The sequence below is a fragment of the Mandrillus leucophaeus genome, unplaced genomic scaffold (genome assembly GCF_000951045.1).
Source record: "Mandrillus leucophaeus isolate KB7577 unplaced genomic scaffold, Mleu.le_1.0 Scaffold44, whole genome shotgun sequence".
NCBI lineage: Eukaryota > Metazoa > Chordata > Mammalia > Primates > Cercopithecidae > Mandrillus > Mandrillus leucophaeus.
The window spans coordinates 2155976-2176424 of NW_012104698.1; positions in this window are offsets into that span (position 1 = coordinate 2155976).

The following is a 20449-nucleotide window of genomic DNA, read 5'->3' on the forward strand; positions in this document are numbered from 1 at the left end:
AGATTATGTCATTTGTGGGAACATAGATGGAAATGGAGGTCATTATCCTTAGCAAACTAATGCAGTAACAGAAAACCAAATACCACATATTCTTACTTATAAGTGGGAGCTAAATGATGAAATGCATGGAAACATAGAGAAGCAACACACATGAGGCCTATCAGAGGGTGGAGGGTGGGAAGAGGGAGAAGATCAGAAAAAATAACTAATTGGTACTACGCTTAATACCTGGGTGATGGAATAATCTGCACAAGAAATCCCCATGACACAAGTTTACCTATGTCACAAACCTGCACATGAACTTAAAATAAAAGTCATAAAAACAGTATAGAGATTTCTCAAGAACTAAAACTACCATTTGATCTGACATTCCCACTACTGAGTATCTACCCAAAGGAAAAGGAAAAAGCAATATTATACCAGCATGTGTGTTTACCAGAGCGCTATTCACAATAGCAAAGATATGGAATTAACCTAAGTGTGCAACAACAGATGATTGGATAAAGAAAATTTTCTGTCTCCTCTCTTCTCTCCCCTCCCCTCTCCTCTCCTCTCCTCTCCTCTCCTCTCTTTGACTCTCTCTCCAATACAACTCTATTCAGCCACAAAAAAGAATGAAATTATGTTTTTAGTGGTAACAGATGAAACTGGAGGTCATTATCTTAAGGGAAACAACTCAGAATCACAAAGTCAAATATCACGTGTTCTCATTTATAAGTGGGGATTTTAGCTTTAGTGGAGTAACAGTCATTGGAGAGTCAGAAGAGTGGAAGGAGCGTGAGGAATATGAGAAATTACTCCATGGGTATAATGTACACTATTTAGGTATTGATTACATTAAAAGCCCAGACTTCTCCACTAGGCAATATAATCCATGTAACAAAACTGCACATTTACCCAGCTAACATTACATATATATATGTGTGTGTGTGTGTGTGTGTGTGTATATATATATAGGCTTTGACTTTGTACATAGAAAACATACTTTTAGTTGGTGGTTTTCAATTTGGGGATAACAGAGACTTCATGTTATCAAAAATTATAAATATGAAACCTTTATTTCATATTAACAAGTAATCATATTTAAAAATTATCTCCATCTCTCTCTCCTGCCATAGACAGTTCAAACTTCCTAGTAACAAAGTTTGCTCACAGGAAAGCTTTGTGATCATTAAGAAGGGTGACTTATGTGATCACACTTCACAGAATACAAGAAGGCACTGGGGTCTGATCAAGTCTAGGACCCAATCTAAATGCTGATTCCTGCTCAGAGAAGGTAAAATGCAAATGTATTATCAGGTACAAACTTAAAGCTTTTCACAAGGAAACATACGTTTCCAAAAACTGGAATTCTAGCATAGTTATCTCTCTCTCCAGAGATATGTTTAGAGATCCTGTGAGGCACATTTGGAAACCAGAAAATTTTCTTGTGACTGTGGAATCAAAATAAAGAGAAATAAATAAAGTATATATTTATTGATTGATTTCTCATTGTCTTCCAGGAACTTAAAGTGGTTCAAAAAATACCAAGGAAATAAATCTTAATGACAAATAGATTTAAGGTCATGTAAGAGATGAAATGAAGTGACAAAAGTCACGTACTCTCAGCATGGTGGTCACACATTGGCTGAAGTCTTCCATGCAGCTACTGAAACATGGAAAACATGATCAAGTGAATGCAACCAAAAAAGTGCTAGCCACTGGGGCATGTACATGACTACACCAGCCTATGGGTTGGGGGTAAACTGGTACACTGTGAACAAAAATTGATTTTGAAAAAGTATTTAAGAAAAAGTATAAAATCCAGAGTGTGCTAATTTTCCATAATTGCTGTGAATATTACCATAAATGTTTCTAACCTGTTCAATTTGTTATTTCATAAAAACATCTTTGAGTAAATTTGGTGATGCAAAAATAAGTACAGGCTTTCAGCTATACTGTTGCATTCCAGATGTTGCCAGGGACGTGAGAAACTCAACTGAGAATCATCAACATTGATACTTGACAATGTCCATTGTATGACAACCACTAGATTATTATAAAAAGTACCACAATTTATGATTTTGAGCCCTAGAAATGGTTCCATCTATAGAGGACTCTGTAAATTTCAGTGGAAAAAATATTTTCAATGTTTTAATATTCTCTCTGTAATTACCTGAAATATCTCAAGTTTGACTTTCTAAATGCAGTTTTAAGGTGGTCAATAAAATACACTCCAGTTATTCTGCTTCATGGAGATTTGGCTTAACTCCCAAAGGGTATTAATTGACTATAGTGGAGTAAGAAAATAATAATATAAGCTTTGATATTCTACTTTTGGAGATTTCGATATGTGGGATTGGTGAGAAAAATTACCTTTTAAAAAATATTTGCTGGTGATTTGATTCATGGCTCTGTGTAATGTAATAATTTTAAAAATGTATATATATATATAAAATATCTCTATATATGCATGCATGTGTATGTTATATTATGTTCCATAAACATTCATAACATAATGGTTTATTTGAGATTGGTGTCTTATATAACTCTTACCATAGCCTGAAACATAAATATCCGCCATAGCTCTGTGGTTTATTAAAATAAAAGGGTTTTCTTTGCCCTTGTCCCAGTCCAATGCAGACTGGAGAAGGCACTCTGCTCCTCATAGTCATTCAAGAACCCAGCCCCAGTCTTACATATCTAATGGCTCTATCTTCTTCTGGGCCTTTGTGTTTCCTCATTGAATCCTCTGCTTCTGACTGGCAGGTAAGGAGAGAGAGAAAAAATGAGTGGAATAAGCCCCAGGTTTGAAGGTGCAGCTGTAGAAGTTGTGTACATCATTACGCCGTCATTTTATTGTACAGAATCCAAATCTGCCACCACGTAGGCAAGGAAGCCTGGAAAACGTAGTCTTCTGAATGCCAGAAGAAAATTAGGTTTTGTCATAATCATCTTAAAGGAAAGAAGAGGAAGTAAGAAGTTAACATAGTGATTCGTAACAGGGAGGATCTTGTCCAGTTGATCAGCAAAATATTGTGGGTTGGAGATGAGGATAATAAGCCTATGACTGGAAAGAGAGCCGGGATCTCCAGCTTTGCGTGACAAGAACTGAGCTTCTCCAAGCAATGCCTCTTGAATCTATGGACCTTAAGGAAGATATCTGCACATCAAGCTAATCAAGAATGGGAAAAGGCACAATGACAGCCCTCCCTCAATTGTAGCTTTTGATAAACAGTACAGAACAGTCAACTTCACAATTATGTAGCAGACAGGAACAATGCCAGAGATTACAGCAAAGAACTTTTAGCTCCATCCACATGGATGTGGATAGCATATCATATTCTGTTAGAGCATCACTTTGGAGACTGTGTTCAGAGGTATATCTGTTTCTGGTGGTAATAATGGGTGGTCTGAGAACCAAATGTCCATTTTTAGTTTGAGGAACACCATGTAAGAAATACTCTTTTTCAGGATTACACAATGTACACAAGCATATTGCATGTTTCAAATTGCCAGTTAAAAGAAAGCTCAGTGTTAAGACAACTGCATGGGAAGACGCTATCTCTATACCTTTGGTGTTGTTTTGAACACTGATTTGAATACAAATGTAAGCTATGGTTAGACACTTTCTAACATCTTTTTAAATTTTTAGTCAAATTTTGGCTAGGTCTCTAGGCCTTGATATTCTTTTTTGCTGTCTTCTAAGGCAACATTGAGAAACAGCTAAGCTTATTATTTATATATTCAATGTAATTCTAAGAGGCTGAAAAAATTCCCAAAGCCTTGGAGAATTTGTAGAATCAGGTGCCCTCAGTTCTTCATAGTTGGTGATGGTAGTAAATGTCATATGAAAATGTATTTTCCTAGAAAATACAAATACTGCTATTTTCTTGAAATGTACCATTAGAATAGAAAATGTTACTGTGTCCAATTCTACATCACAACCAAATATAGCATTCATTTTCAATTTAAAGACATATATATATATATATATATATCTCAAGGTAATATTTTTGTAATCTATTAACGAACTACTATTCTTTACCACACACCACATAAAATGATTTTTGTTTGAAGGTCATGACAGAGGCTTTTCTTTTTTGAGACAGAGTCTCACTCGGTTGCCCAGGCTGCAGTGCAGTGGTGCAATCTAGGCTCACTGCAAGCTCCGCCTCCTGGGTGCAAGGGATTCGCCTGCCTCAGACTGCCTAGTAGCCAGGACTACAGGTACCCACCACCACGCCCTGGTAATTTATTTATTTATTTTGTATTTTTAGTAGAGATGGGGTTTCACTGTGTTAGCCAGGATTGTCTCAATCTCCTGACCTCTTGATCCACCCGCCTTTGCCTCCCAAAGTGCTGGGATTACAGGCGTGAGCCACCGTGCCTGGCCAAGAGAGACTTTTATATCCCTGGAGAAAAGTAAAACTCTAATTTCCTAATAAATACATATATCAATTATAAGTAACTAGAAAAATTATAGAGATCACTGTATCCAAAATTGCTAAATAATTCCCACTTTTCAAAGATAGAGTGGGCAATTTCTACTGCCAGGTGTGGCAAGTATTTTGTATTCAATTCAATGCTTTACTTTTTCAGATTTCAGGTAGGTTTTATGTTTTAGGTAGCTAATAATTCTGATAGTCAGAGGCATATCAGTGAAGAATCACTTTTCTGGAACAAAAAGATTTGTTGTAGTTTAAACTTGTAAAGCTTGTCCAGGACAACAAATCCCTTAAGATGTATAGTTATAATGAGAAGGATGTTTTCTTTTGACTTATCTTTTTTCCTCTTATTTTTAGTTGACATGTAATGATTGTACATATTTATGAGATACAAAGTGATATTTTGATACATGTATACAATGCGTAATGATTAATTCAAGGTAATTAGCATATCCATTACCTCAAACATTTATCATTTGTGTTGGGAACATTCAAAATCCTCTCTTCTAGCTTTTTGAAAATATTTTTAAATTATTTTAAATCGTATTTATCCTACAGCGCTACAGAACACTACAACTTATTCTCCCCATATAGCTGTAACTTTGTGTCCATTAACCAACGTCTATCTTCCCCTCCCCGCTACACTTCCCAGCCTCTAATAACCACAATTCTATTTCCTACTTCTATGAGATCTTTTTTTCTGACTCTCACATACGTGTAAGAATATGTGGACTGAGTGTGGTGGCTCAAGCCTGTAATATCATCACTTTGGGAGGCCAAGGCGGGTGAATCACCTGAGGTCAGGAGTTCGAGACCAGCCTGGTCAAAACGGTGAAGCCCTGTCGCTACTGAAAATACAAAAATTAGCCAAGTATGGTGGTGGGCGCCTGTAATCCTAGCTACTTGGGAGGCCAAGGCAGGAGAATTGCTTGAACCTGGGAGGCGGAGGTTGCAGTGAGCCAAGATCTTGCCACTGCACTCCAGCCTGGGCGACAGAGCCAGACTCCTTCTCAAAAGAAAAAAAAAAAAAAAGTGGTATTTATCTTTCTGTGCCTGACATATTTTATTTAACATAATGTCCTCCTGGCTCGTTTTTGTTGCCATGAATGATAAAATTTCATTCTTTTTTTTTTTTTTTTTATGGCTGAATCGTATTCCGTTATGCATGGCGTGGTGTGAATGTAACAAATGCATTCATCTGTTGATGGATACTTACATGGATTCAATATTTTGGCTATTGTCAAAATTGCTGCAATAAAGGGGTGCATAGATATCCTTTTTTATATACCCACTTCCTTTTTTAAGATAAATACCCAGAAGTGAGATTGCTGAATCATATGGTAGCTCTATTTATAGTTTTTTGATAAACCTCCTTACTGTTTTCCATAATAGCTGTATTAATTTATATTCCCACCAACAGTGTATGAAAGTTCTCTTTTTCTGCATCCTTGCCAGTATTTGTTATTTTTTGTTTTCGATGATAGCCATTCTAATGGATGAGAGGATATCTCATTGTGGTTTTGATTTGCATTTCTCTAATGATTTGTGACATTGAGATTTTTTTTCTTATATTTGTTGGCCATCTGAATGTCTTTTTAGAATTTTGTTATTTTTATTTTTTTGAGACAGAGCTTTCACTCTTGTTGCCCAGGCTGGACTGCAGTGGTGCAGTCTCGGCTCACTGCATCCTCTGCCTCCCGGGTTCAAGTGATTCTCCTGCCTCGGCCTCCCAAGCAGCTGGGGTTATACGCACCCACCACCACACCTAGCTAATCTTTTGTATTTAGCATAGATGAGGTTTTACCATGTTGGTCAGGCTGGTCTTGAACTCCTGATCTGAGGTGATCCACCCACCACAGCCTCCTAAAGTGCTGGGATTACAGGCGTGAGCCACAGTGTCTGGCCCATTCAAATGTCTTCTTTAGAGAAACATCTAATCAGATTCTTTGCCCATTTTTAAAATCAGATTTGTTATTGTTGTTGAAATGTTTGAGTTCCTTGTATATTCTGGATATAAGTCCCTTGTCAGATGAATAGTTTGTAAATATTTTCTCTCATCTAAGGTTGTCTCTTCACTCTGTTAATTGTTTTCTTTGCTGTGCAGAAGCTTTTTGGCTTGATGTAATGTCTTGAACTCTTGACCTCAAGTGATCTGCCTGCCTCGGTCTCCCAAAGTGCTGGGATTACAGGTGTGAGCCACCATACGCGGCCTCAGTAGCTTTCATGTGCCCAGAAATTTATGTTTCTTTTAGATTTTTGAATTTGTTAGTGTAGAATTGCTCATAATAGTCATCAATGATCCTTAGTACTTCTGTGGTACCAACTATAACGTGTTCTTTTTTATTTCTGATTGTATTTATTTGGGCATTTTCTTTTTTTATAGTTAGCCTAGTTAAGAGTTTGTCAATTTTGGTTCTAAAAAAAAAAAACTGTTTTGTTGATCTTTTGTATGTTTTTTAGTCTCTATTTTGTTTAGTTATGCTCTGATCTTTATTATTATTTTCCTCCTATAAATTTTGGGTTTGGTTTATGCTTGCTTTTGTATTTCCTTGAAGTGCATTGTTAGGTTATTTACTTGAAATTTTTGTACTTTTTTTGATGTAAATATTTATTGCTGTAAACTTCCCTCTTAGAACTGCTTTTGATGTATTCCATAGGTTTTGACATGTTGTGTTTCCGTTTTCACTTATTTTGAGAAACTTGACTTTCTTCTTAATTTCTTTGACCCATTGGTCATTCAGAAGCATATTATTTAATTTCTCTGTACAGTTTCTAGAGTTCCTCTGATTTCTTGTTTTACCCTATCATGGTGTGAAAAGATGCTTGAAATTATTTTGAATTTTTTTGTATTTGTTGAGATTTGTTTTGTGGCCTAACATATGGTCTGTACCAAAGAATATTCCATGTGGTGATGAGAATAGTGTGTATTCTGCAGTTAGTTGATATAATATTCTATAAATGTCTATTAGGTCTATTGGGTTTATAGTTTAAGCCCAATACTTTGTTGATGTTCTGTCTAGATTATCTGCCCAATGCTGACAGTGGGGTATTGAAACCCCCAACTCTTATTGTATTGCTTTTTATCTTCTGTTTAACTCTAAGAATATTTGCTTTATTTTTCTGCATGCTCCGGTGCTGGGTGCCGCATATATATTTAGAATTGTTATATCCTCTGGATGAATTAATCCCTTTATTATTATGTAATAATCTTCTTTGTCTCTCTTTTTGTTTTTTGTTTTTAACCTAAAGTCTATTTTGTCTGATGTAAGTAAAGTTACTACTGCATGCTTTTTTTGTTTTCTGTTTGCATCGAAATTTTTTCCATCCTTTCATTTTCAGTCTCTGTGTGTCTTTTCAATTATCCTAACACGTATCTTTCATGCAATAATATGAATTATTTCATGCAATAACATTTATTGTTTAATATGATAAATAAAATGGAAGATTCTTTCTGACCTTGACTCAATTATAGTATAAGGAGTGATTAAAAATGAATAATATGATTAATATCAAATTGAATATTAACATTGTATGCTGTTTGTATTGTGAAAAATGCTTTCTCATTCCCTTCTGGAGATAGGAGATCTACAAGGTGGCCTTAAAGTATTGATATTTTCATTGCAGATAATCAGTGTCAAATATGTGACTGTCAAGAAGAGTCAAAGCCCTTTGCTATGTAGATATTTTGAGATGAACACAAAACTTAGCAGGTCTCTCTCACTTTTGTTAGTTTTACTTCTCACTTATCTTAAGGTTAGATGTAACAAAATCAAAATTAAAAGAAACCCAGGAAACAAAACCAATACCCTGTTTGGCTGCCCGAAATGTCATTAAAACATTAAAAAATACATTAATAGGCCAGGTGTGGTGGCTCACGCTGTAATCCCAGCACTTTGGGGGGCCAAGACGGGCGGATCTTGAGGTCAGGAAATCGACACCATCCTGGCTAACAGGGTGAAACCCCGTGTCTACTGAAAATACAAAAAATTAGCAGGGTGTGGTGGCGGACGCCTGTAGTCCCAGCTACTCAGGAGGCTGAGGTAGGAGAATGGCGTGAACCCGGGAGGTGGAGTTCGCAGTGAGCCAAGATCGCGCCACTGTACTCCAGCCTGGGCGACAGAGCGAGACTCCGTCTCAAAAAAAAAAAAAAGTATTAATAAATACATTATCTGAGAGTATTCTACATATTGACCTAACCAACTTTTTTTTTTTTTTTTTTTTTTTTTTTAAGGAAAACTAGGTCCCATATGCTGTGTAGTCCTTGTGGTATAGCCATTCACTAAAGAGCTTATATTTAACTAAGGAAGATAGAATTACTTGTTAAATATAGAAGTGTGGTAAGTATTATGAGGATACGTTAGGTGTGATTTCAGTCTAGAACAGATTTTCTCAGCTGGGACCAATTTTGCAACCTAGTAGCCATTTGACAATGTCTGGAGGCATTTTTTGATTGTTAAAACTAGGGAAGGGGATGTTACTGGAATCTAGTGGGCAGAGGCCAGTGATGATGCTAAAAATTTTACAACGCACAGGACAGACTTCACAAGAATTTACATGCTCTAAAAGTCAATAGTGTCAATGTTGAGAAACCCTGGTCTAGAATGATGGGAGGTTACAGAGAGAGAATGGAGGTTGGAGAATCACTGTGGCAGCTATTCAGCTGAGCAACTGCCTGTGGGTGAGGATGTCTTTTAAGTATTCCATTGTTAGATGTTTAATTCAATAATCTCATTGTGTACTGTGCCTAAATAAAGCTTTATAAAACTTGGTTGAATAAATAAATTATAAAATAGCAAATGTTAATATGAAACAGATGGTACCCAACCTGCAATCAACTTTCCTACCCTTTTATTCTTTGGCAGAATAATTGATGTTTCCCAGGTTTGATCCTGGCCCCATGAGCTACAATTGTTACCGCGACTATAAAGTGGAAATAATGATAGCTTCTCTTACAATTGTTGTGAGAATTAAGTGAGAATGTTCAATAAATATAAAGTGTCCTGCACAGTCTCTGAATAAATGGCAGCTATTAATCAGAGAAGATCACATTATGCTCCAAACGATATAAGTCATAGAGCTTTTGTGGCCCCATAAATTACAGAATTATTATATCTTACATGAAGACAGAAATGGAAATGATTACCTCTTTTGATGGAGAGCTGTGTTGTGAATTACTTTTTTAAACCTTCAGATAGATGAGTTATATGTGAAAAGCCCTGGAACGCTAAGTGTTTTTACAAGATTTGTTACTGGCAAGAAATGGACAAGCATAAATGAGATCAGTCCAAAAAGATTACCCTGCAAACTTGCTGATGTGCTGTCTGCTAAAGTAGTGACAGGTCATAAAACTACTGAGAGAGAAAGGCAGAGGTATAGGGCACTGGAGAAAAAAGGCTCCATCCCTGGATCTTTACACATGCAACTGTTTCAGGATTTATTCTGCTACACTGCTATGCTTAGCATCATGGTGTCTTTTATGTGTGGTATGGGAAATTGACCTGAGTTTTGATGAAAGTGAGAGAATTATTGGGGATGACTATGACACTATTACCTGGCCAATATAATGTAGTTATTATGAGTCCAGGGTCTGAAGTGAGCTGAAACGTCCCAGCTTTGCTTCATTACAGCAGTGTGACCTTGAGGAGGTTCGGCCTTCTGATACATTTTCTATTCTATACAATGGGAATATCGATGCTACTGCTTCCTCAGTGGCATTGATTAAATTGGATAATTCATGAGAGGCACTTTGCACAGTGCTTGGGACTATAGTTATCATGATCATCGTCATTATTTTCATCAGTGTCATTTTTACTATAATCTCTTAAAAGCTTTCTATTATTAAAATAATTTGTACCATTTAACTTTCAGCTTTTTAAAGGGAAGAAGCCTTAAAGTACTTTTCTTATTTATTTTTAATTTTTAAGATAATTTCAACTTTTATTTGAGATTCGGGGGTATATGTGAAGGTCTGTCACATGGGAACACTGCATGATATTGAGGTTTGGGGTACAAATGATCCCATAGGCAGTCCCTCAGCCCTCACCTTTCTCCCTCCCACCTCCAGCAGTCCCCAGTGTCCATTGCTCCCATCTTTTGTCCATATGTATTCAGTGATAAACTCCCACTTATAAGTGAGGACATACGGTATTTGGTTTTCTGTTTCTGTATTAATTCACATAGGATAATAGCCTCCAGCTGCATCCATATTGCTGCAAATCACATGATTTTGTTCTTTTTAATGACGGTATAGTATTCTATGGTGTATATGTACCATTTTCTTTATCCAGTCCACCATCTATGGGCATTTAGGTTGATTCCATGTCTTTGCTATGGTGAGTAGTGCTGCAATGAACATGAGTGCATGTGTCTTTTAGACAGAATGATTTATTTTCTTTTGGGTATATACCCAGTAATGAGATTGCTGGGTCAAATGGTTCCACTTTAAATTCTTTGAGAAATCTCCAAACTGCCTTGCACAAAGGCTGACCTCATTTACATTCCCACTGACTTTGTGTAAGTGACCTCTTCTCTCTGCAGCCTCACCAGGATATGCTGCTTTTTGGCGTTTTAATAATAGCCATTCGGACTGGTGTGAGATGATATCTCATTGTGGTTTTGATTTGCATTTCTCTGATGATTAGTGGTATTGAGTTTTTTTTCATATGTTTGTGGGTTGCTTGTATGTCTTTACACATGCAGCTTTTTCAGGATTTATAGTGCTACAGTGCTATGCTTAGCATCATGGTGTCTTTTATGTGTGGTACAGGAAGTTGACCTGAGAAAATGTCTTTTCATGTCGTTTACCCATTTTTTCATGGGGTTGTTTGTTTTTTTGCTTGTTGATTTGTTTAAGTTCCTTATAGATTCTGGACATACTAGATCTTTATCAGATGTATAGCTTGTAAACATTTTCTCACATTCTATACATTGTATATTTACTCTGTTGATAGTTTCTTTTGCTGTGTAGAAGTTCTTTTGTTTAATTAGGTCTCATTTGTTATTTTGATGTTGTTGCTGTTGCAATTGCTTTTGAGGACTTAACCAGTAATTCTTTGCCAAGGCCAATGTTGAGAAGCATGTTTCCTAGGTTTTCTTCTAAGGTATTTATTGTTTGAAGTCCTACACGTAAATTTTTAGTCCATCATAATTTAATTTTTATATATGGTGAAAGGTAGGGGTCCAGTTTTATTCTTCTGCATATGCCTAGCCAGTTATCCCAGCACCATTTATTGAACACAGAATCTTTTCCCTATTCTCCATTATTTATTTTTGCTGACTTGGTTGGTTGTATGTGGCTTTATTTCTGGGTTCTCTATTCTGTTCTATTGATCTGTGTGTCTATTTTTGTACCACTACCATGCTGTTTAAGTTACTGTAGCTTTGTGGTATAGTTTGAAGTTGGGTAATGTGATGACTCTGGCTTATTTATCTTTTCTTTTTTTTTTTTCTTGTTTTGCTTAAGATTGCTTTGACTATTTGGGCCCGTTTTTGTGTTCATATGAATTTTACAATAGTTTTTTCTAATTCTGTAAAATATGAGGCTGGTAGTTTGATAGAAACAGCACTGAATCTACAGATTGCTTTGAGCAACATGAGCACTTGAAAAATATTGATTCTTGCAATCCATGATGAGCATGGAATGTTTATCCATTTGTTTTTGTGTTGTTACATATGATCATTTCTTCTTCTTCTTCTTCTTTCTTCTTTCTTCTTTCTTCTTTTTTTTTTTTAGAGGGAGTCACCCAGGCTGGTGTGCAGGAGTGCAGTGGTGCGATCTCGGCTCACTGCAACCTCTGCCTCCTGGGTTCAAGTGATTCTTCTGCCTCAGCCTCCCCAGTAGCTGGTACTACAGGAGCATATCATCATGCCCAGCTAATTTTTGTATTTTTAGTAGAGAAGGGGTTTCACCCTATTGGACAGGCTGGTCTCGAACTCCTGACTTCATGATCCACCCACCTTGGTCTCCCAAAGTGCTGGGATAATAGGCATGAGCCACTGCACCCAGCCATTTGTGGATTTTTTAATCTGATAATTCTTGAGTCTGATCACTAATATCTATAGAATCTCTTCACAATAGTTTGCTTTTTATTTTCCTGTATGCCATTATCTACTGATTTTCTTTCCTCAATTTATCTGATTGATTAGTCAAATAATATTCCTGATTTCATTAAACTTTGGAAAAACATCCAAAATACTTCAAATTTGGACATTTGTAGAGTGAAGTGTCTCCTGATTGTGTCAGAATTCTCAAAAAGTAGAAGACAAAAGCAGAAAGTAGCCCACAAAAGGCATAAGCTGACAGTGTATATGGTATCCAAAGAAACTTTCACACAATATGTATTTGATATCTCAGTTCTTTAGGTGACAATGGCCTGCAGGCAGCCATTTCCAGCTCTCCTACCCATGCTAGGATCCCTAGGTGATTATAATATTTATTTTCATCAGCCTCAGAATACTTTTCAATTCACAGTCAAAGGAGCCATTACCTATTGATCAATATCAGCAAGCTTATTGAAATCTCTTTCTCATCTCTAGCTGCATAAAGGAATAGAAGAGTGATTGGTATGTGAAATGGTAAAGCCAAGATTCAAAAATGCTGATATGGATCCTAAGAGAAGCAGCAGAAGTAATGTACAATATTTAGATTGTCCAAATATTACTACAAAAATGCAGGATAGAGGCAGCAGGCAGCAACACAACAGGAACATTTACAAGTAAGACTTTGGTTTATTGTAGGCTTGGTATAAATCAATGAGTATAAATAATTGTGAAATCAGATGCTAGAGGAGTGATTGGCTGGTGATCAGATGAGGAAATATGAAGATGCACAATCTTGAAGAAAACTTATGCATAGATATGAAAAAAACTCAAAACATTTGAATTTTGCAGATTTGATAGCTAATGTTAATAATCAAAGATGTCTAATGACCTCTATTTCATTACAAAAATATCTCATCCATTTACTTCTTCCAATGCACCAGTGATTTAAAGAGAGAGGGGGGAACACAGAAACCAAGCCAAAATTATTTTTACTTTTGTGTGAAGGAAAAAAATCAGAGTTCTTTGACTATACAAAATTGCTTAAAGTGATGAAAAAAAGTGGTGGAGGGGAGTGTGTAATGATTGAGGGTTTTGCTGTGTTTGCTATTCTTCTTTCTGCTATTTGTTTGTTGCTTTGATTGTTGGATCTTTATTTCCCAGAGCTGATGAAGAGGCAGTGGATTTAGTTTCAAATGGTTAGTCCAGTCAGAAGAGCAACACCCAGGGCTGACTCTTTTCCTTTGATTAGAACTGTGCAGGGAGCACAGCAAGACATGCGATCCTGTATGTGTGTGTGTGTGTGTGTGTGTGTGTGTGTGTGTGTGTGTCACCACTGGGTCCACAATCAAGTTCATTGATTTATCTTCACGGAATAATCACAAAACAAACACTGATTGTCTATAGATGTCAGGGAATTCTGCCTATATTATGTTTTATTATGTACTTCCTCATTTAATTCTCAAAACAATCCTGGCAAAAACAAATGCTTTTGAGCCCCAGGTTTCTGATATATAAAATGCAGATTGCAGCGAATGCATTTCTTAAGGACTTACTGCTAAAAATTGAGACAAGACTTGATGTTATGAAAATTTTATTCTAGTAATATTTCTAACATGTGATGATAAATACTGGAGAATACGTTTTTTAGCTTTACTTCCAACCATCTTTATAACTGAGAGCACATTAGAACCCAGTCTATTTCTTTTCTGCAATCTTAAAGTAAAAAAATGATTAATGTAAGGGAATAACACAATATTCCAAAGAATTTTTTCAGATGGAGCTGAAAGATACCTGAAAATTCAAGCAACTTCTATAGCCACAGGTTTATTCTAAATTAAAAGATTAAAGAAATAGTGTAATATTTATCTTTTAAAAAAGAAAATATGTCAAAAGTATTAAATGTGAATCAGTATCAAAGATATATATGAATGTAAATTTACCTTTAAGACTGAATTTGGGAGATTTTATATTTATCAAATAAAATATGAGATAAATTTTGGTAAACAATATTTTAATATATTGCACATACACACACAGACACATATGCACATCAGATGTTGTTATCCAACTCAATGTTAAATTAGTCCCGTGAGCTTCACAGTGAGGCGTACTTGGCTCCGTTAAATGGGTGAGGAAATTGGTTCAGAGAGGTTTTGTGAGTTTAGGCAAGCCTTTCAGCCATTCATCTTTTTATTTATTCATGAATTCTTTCCATCAATAACTTTTTTTTTTTTTTGCCTGTTATAATGAAGAAGAAGGGGAGGAGAAGAAATAAAAGGAAGTGATCCTAATACATGTAAAATAATATCTCTTTAAATGATCGCATCAACCACAAAAAATGCTTATACAATCTTGTCTCTCCATTTGGGCTGGTTTTTACCAACTGTGTTACTTTTTATGCAACTAGTTACTCTAAGACCCCAGGTTCTTTACCTGTGAAATGGGATTAACGATGGCTCCTTGCGCTTGCTTTCATATGCCCTGTGTCATCAATAGTCAGTGTTACATTCTTCAGGTCTAGCGCAAAGGCACCACACTGGGCTTCAAGGACTCAGCTTGAGGACAAATACATAAACACTGGAAATACGTAATTGTAACACGGCACGGTGAGCTTCATGAGAATTTAAGCCCAGTCCTGAGGCAGCAGAGAAGAGGCAATTCTTTCTGCCTGAAAGCATTTAGAAAGATTCAGACTCACACCAGAAAGGGCATCAAATCTAGGTTCAAAGGGATAAGGAAGAATTTTCCAGGAGTTAAAGAGCAGGAAAAAGGAATTTTATGTATTAAAAACATCTCATCTAAAGACACAGAGTCAGGAAAGGGGAGAGTATATTGATTACACCTGAAACATGGTTTAATGAATGTGAAATGATCAGAAAGAAAGCTATGGTCAAATCAGTAAATGCCTTGGCTATTTTGGCTAAGGAGTTTTTTTTTTTAATATAATTTCAACTTTTATTTTAGATTCAGGGTGTACATGTGCAGGTTTGTTACATAGGTATATTGAATGGTGCTGAGTTTTGGGGTATGATTTATTGCATCACCCAAGTATTGAGCATAGTATTCAACAGTTAGTTTTTCAACTCTTTCCCTCCTTCCTCCCCCTCCCCTGCAGGAGTCCTCAGTGTCGATTTATCCATATTTATGTCCATGTGTACTTAATGTTTAGCTCCCACTTTTAAGTAAGAACATATGGCATTTGGTTTTCTGTTTCTGCATTAATGCAGCTTAGGATAATGACTTCTAGCTGCATCCACACTGCTGGACATGATTTTGTTCTTTGTTATGGCTGTATAGTATTCCATGGTGTAAATGTACCACATTTTCTTTATCCAGTCCATAGGTAAGGAGCTTGTAATCTAACTAGTAGGAACTTGTAATCAACTTGTTTTCAAAAAGATATTAGAAGTCTTGGGTATTTTTTTTGCTAAAACTGGTGGCTTATCTATAGAAATGACTTTTATATTATTATACTTATTATTGTATTTAGTATAATAGATTGTAATAAGTAATTAAGTATTAAATATTACTTATATAAACAGTATATAGAGATGCTATTATATGTAATACTACCTAACTCCTTATGTCAATTCTTTGCAGTCACTGAAGATACTGTGGAGAATCCCCTCAAAACACTTTAATTCTATAAATATTCATTAGTTTTAGTGCTAGCTTAGTTTTAAACAGTCTTCAATTTATATTTAAACAAAGAATCACACTGTAGATGAAACACTGTTGCTTATGCTTATTTGAATATGTAATTTTCTTGTAACAACATTTTCTACCGAATCCTGTTTTCCGAAAAGAGGCTATATACATGAAGGGGAGCTTTAAAAAGTGAGGTGCAAGATTGGAGACATGTGTGCAGTGACAACTGATGGGTCTTGTTTTTTGTGTGTGAATAAATGAGGATACATGAAAAAAGAAACCTACACTTCATGTTTCAGTTTGAGAAGGCATTTGCAAATTTGAGGTCTCTATGGGATGTGGATGGGTATATTTTGTTTCCATTAATGTCTCCTGAATAAACATGCCAACACAGAAAGGAAATAACAAATGGTACTGAACACTAATGTGTCTTTAAGGACTAATGCAGAATTTCAAGGAAACAATCCAACAGAAGGATGCATGGCGTGGAAACACCTCCTGGGAATGGTGGCAGACCCTGACTGCTCTAAGCCATTTAAACTGAACTTGCAAAACCCCAGCAGAATAATTACATGATGGAAAGCAATCCTTATTAAGAAGCTGCCTTATTAGCTTACAAGTGGCCTTCCTCTCCTTCATCTAGTCTAGCATTTCATGGCACTTTTCAGCTGAAAAAACTTTTAAATGCTGTTGACAAATTGATGGAAGAACTATATGCAAAAGCTGAGTCTGTCTTCGGCAAGCATTTGTAATATTGATTAAAAGCAAATGCTATTTCAGTATGTGTCCCTTAGAAATAGCAAACAGTGATTTCAAGTCCTTAACTAAGCTCTGTTGCATGAAAATACAAATACAAAAAAAGCAAATTCAATTGTCTTTAGAAAAGAGACTTGTAATTTGTTTAATAAAATTAAGTTTTTGTTAGTCCTCAAACTATATGCCTATATTCACATATACCACTAATATTTTAATATTAGATTCATGATATTGTTTGTGTATGTTTAAGATGAGAATTACAGAAAAGGTAAATGTTCTTCAGTTTTTTTAAAAATTATATATGTATTTAAAATTTAGAGAAAGAAACACTACTTTTAGAATTCAGAGTTTCAGCAGAAAATAGGATTCTTCCCAGTTAGTTCATCTATAGAGATTTTAAGGGAACAAGAGTGGTAAAGAATTCAACACACTAGTCACATTGGGAAGATCAAAAGGCTGAAAGTAGATGAGGAAGAAATTAGGGTGCCAGAGTCCAGTGAGAACTGAATTGTGGGGGCCACAGGGTTGTTCAGCAGATGGGGAGCTGTGGAGCAAGCAGTGCTGATGCAGAGTTGCAGACAGGGAGTCAGGAATAAGTGCATTGCACTCTCTCTTCTCACTTTTGACTCTCCAAAGAGTGCCTCCTATTTACTGACTCAACATAGAAACCAGAAGGTGAAGAATCACACTGTAGATGAAACACTGCTGCTTATACTTATTCAAATATGTACCTGATGGTGCAATCTGTAGCTGCAGGAAACCTTGGGGCAGAGAGTGGGGAAGGATGGATAGTGGATAATGGAAGACATAGTGGCCATAATGGGGATAATTTCACAATGTGTGGGAACTTCAGGACTCTTAATGTTTTCCTGGATATACAAAGCGAGCTGGAGCCGTGTCACCCAAGGCTTGCCCATATATGTCTACTGAGAGATAACTCTGCTAAACACAAGGAGGATTCATTTGTGGTCAAATAGATTAGTGCATCTCCAAGAGTGGGAAAGTACCCTGTTGACAAGATGCTATATTACTGTGAAACCTCTCGAGCCTTTAGATTTTGGAATTATTGGGTTTAACAAAATTAATCTGATAGAGATTTCAATTAATGTTTAACAGAATAAATGTTTCTTATAAAATATGGAATGCTGAAGTTGTTGGATCAAAGTAGAAGTCCAAGAAAGAGATATCTTTGGTGGTTGGGTAATAAGCTCTATGCCATCTATAGTATTGTCTATACCTTTCTTCTCTGTGAAGCTTATAGTACATTACACTTAGAGTCAGAAGAAATGACAAATCCAAAGGAAAATTGTCCTCTCTCCCTCTTTTGCTTTAGCTGTGGGCATTCCTGCAAATTCATGCTTCAATGCTGTGATCTTTATATTATCTTTTAAAAATGCCCCCTTCCCTCTGGTTTCAATTATTATCTCCATTCTCATTATACCCTAATCAGAATCTGCTTTCCAAAATTCTAGTTCAGAATCTCTAGGTACAGATTTTTTCAAATGAATATTTGTTTTAGGATATTTTCAGCATCTCAAATTTAGCATTAGGGTACTTGTTATTTAGACTTGATTGAGTTGCTTAACCCCTTTATCTGAATTTCTGTATCTGTGTTATTAGGGAGTTAGGTTAAATAAAATTAGTGGGGAAATGTTGCATGAATATTTGATTATGACCTTTTTATTCTACCAAATGTCGGTGAGTCACTTAAAATCTTCTGGAGGAAGTTTTTACACCCCTCTAAATCCATAAATTCTGCAGAATGAAGAATGGATATACAAAGTTGTTGTTTTGCAATACAGAAACAGGATAGGGGTTTGGCAGTAGACCCAGAGTTGCCTCTTTGGTTCAACGGGTTGCCTCTTTGGCAGCTCATGGGTCAAATCCATCAATTTTGAGGCTTTCAGAAGGAGTCACCCAACAGACAATAAACATCTAGTTTGTAGAAGCCAGGGATATTGCTAAACATCTTACAAAGCCCAGGACATCCCATCCTCCCCCAAAGAATTATCCGACCCAAATATCAATAGTGCTGAGGTTGAAACACCCTACATTATATGAATGGACCTCAGTTTATCTACTCCTTTTGATGGACATTGAGTTACTTCCCAAACTTGACTATAATACCACAATGAATAATTCCGCTTGTTTTGTTTTATGTGATAGAGAATGTTTGTAAGAAGGCTAAATGATGGTTAAAAGTTAAGAACATTTGTCATTTTGATACTGACAAATTTTACGCATTAGGTTTTTTTTCAGGTTACAATTCTTTCAGCAAATAGTGAAGATTTGTTTCCAACAGCATTGCCAATGTTGTCTGTCATCAAACATTAAGAAATTTATCAATCTGAACATGTTGTATCCAAGTCTATTTTAAATTCTGTTTTTTTTTTTATTATTATGAGTTAGGTAGAGCATCTCTTTGTACTTTAAAAACCTAAATGTTCATTTTTCTGTGCAAGCTTGGTTACATAATTTGTCCAATTTTTAGAAAGTCAGTTTATCTTTTTATTGGTCTCTAGAAGCTCTTCGTATATGAGGAAAATCAGTCTTTTTTCTGTTTAGTGATTTGTAAGTAACGCTCCAGTGTGTCACCTGCATTTTGACAGTGTTTAAAAAATGTATCTTATATATATGTTTTTGACTTAGAAGTTTTAAATTTTAATTGACTCATCCTTTCGTGGCTTCTATGCTATGAATCACATTTAGAGAATAGTCTTTCTGCTTTGAGATTATACATTAATTTGGAAACCAAAATTCTCTTTTTATTGCCTTTATTATTTTATTATTACCATGAAATCTTGAATATTTGGAACTCTATGTTGATATTTGATATAAGGTACGAATCCAAGTTTACTTCTTTTCCCTCCCCGATCTAGCTAAGTAGCTAGTCTCAACAGATATTTTGAATAGTCCATATTTTCCCGCTGATTTGATATATCTCTCACCACATGTGCAATATCCTCATAGTGTCTGGGTTGACTCTGTGTATTGTGTCCCATTTATCTATCCTTTGTTTATAAGCTGGTATCATAATCTCATACTTCTTTTATTATTGAACTGAGTTCATCTCTTGCTTTTTAAAAAGTTTTTTTCCCCTAGTCATCTTGCTTACTCATTTTTATAAGATTTCTAACAGTTTTATTGAGATAGAATTTACATATTTTACAATTCACCCATTTACAATGTATACTTCGATGGTTTTCCATGTAATCACATATATATGTGACCAGCACCACAGTTAGTTTTAGAATATGTTCATCACCTTGAAAAGAAACACACTGTACCCTTTAGCTATCATCTCGCTATTCACCCATTCCTCCCCAAACTTAAGTAACCAATTTCCATTTCTGTGGATTTCCCTATTCTGAACAATCATATGAATGGAATCATATGCATGGTCTTGTGTAACTGGCTTCTTTCACTTAGCATAATATTTTCAAGGTTCATCCATTTTGTAGCATGCATTAGTACTTCATTTTTTATGGCTGAATATATTCTATTAGATGGATATATCACATATTATCTATCCGTTCATCCCTTAATAAACATTTGGGTTATTTGCTCCTTTTGGCTAT